Source organism: Orycteropus afer, unplaced genomic scaffold, assembly GCF_000298275.1.
Source record: "Orycteropus afer afer isolate SDZICR_OR568_19922 unplaced genomic scaffold, OryAfe1.0 scaffold00208, whole genome shotgun sequence".
Lineage (NCBI taxonomy): Eukaryota > Metazoa > Chordata > Mammalia > Tubulidentata > Orycteropodidae > Orycteropus > Orycteropus afer.
This window is the reverse complement of record NW_006921795.1, coordinates 1543072-1544406: the sequence shown is the minus strand read 5'-3', so window position 1 is coordinate 1544406 and position 1335 is coordinate 1543072.

Below are 1335 nucleotides of genomic sequence, written 5' to 3'. Positions count from 1 at the left end.
CAGGAGCTGATTGTGGAACAGACTGTCAACTGTTCATATGCATGTTCAAGTTGAGGTTGAAGACTATTAAAACAAGTCCATGAGAGCCAACATATGATCTTGAATATATCCTCCCTGAATTTAGAGACCATCTAAAGAATAGATTTGATGCATTGAACACCAATGACCAAAAACCAGAAGAATTTTGGGATGACATCAAGAACATCATTCATGAAGAAAGCAAGAGGTCATTTAAAAGATGAGAAAGAAAGAAAAGACAAAAATGGATGTCAGAAGAGACTCTGAAACTTGCCCTTGAGTCAAGAGTAGCTAAAGCAAATGGAAGAAATGACAAGATAAAAGAGCTGAACAGAAGATTTCAATGAGCAGCAGACAAAGCCAACTACTATAATGAAATGTGCAAAGGCCTAGAGTTAGAAAACCAAAAGGGAAGAACACACTCAGCATTTTTCAAACTGAAAGAACTGAGGAAAAAATGTAAACCTTGAGTTGCAATACTGAAAGATTCTATGGGCAAAATATTGAATGATGCAGGAAGCATCAAAAGAAGATGGAAGGAATACACAGAGTCATTGTATCAAAAATAATTGGTCAATGTTCATCCATTTCAAGAGGTGGGAGATACTCAAGAGCCAATGGTATTGAAGGAAGAAGTCAAAGTTGCACTGAAGAAGGTGAAGAACAATTGACAATAGAATTAACAGAATACCCATTGAGATGTTTCAACAAACAGATGCCATACTGGAGGCATTCACTTGGTTATGCCAAGATATTTGGAAGACAGCTACCTGGCCAACTGACTGGAAGAAATCCATATTTGTGCTCATTCCAAAGAAAGGTCATCCCAAATAATGTGGAAATTATCAAATAATATCATTAATATCACACGCAAGTAAAATCTTACTGAAGGTAATTCAAAAATGGTTGCAGCAATGTATTGACAGAGAGCTTCCAGAAATGCAAGCTGGATTCAGAAGAGGATGTGGAACGAGGGATATCATTGTTGATATCACATGGATCTTAGCTGAAGGCAAAGAATACCAGAAAGATGTTTACTTATGTTTTATTTACTATGAAAAAGCATTCAATTGTGTGGATCATAACAAATTGTGGATAACATTGAGAAGAATGGAAATTCCAGAACACTTGATTGTACTCATGAGGAACCTGTACATAGATCAGGAGGCTGTCATTTGAACAGAACAAGAGGCTACTACATGTTTCAAAATCAAGAAAGGAGTGTGTCAAGATTTTATACTTTCATCATATTTATTCAACTTGCATGCTAAGTGAATAATCCGAGAAGCTGGATTATATGAAGAAGAACATGGCATC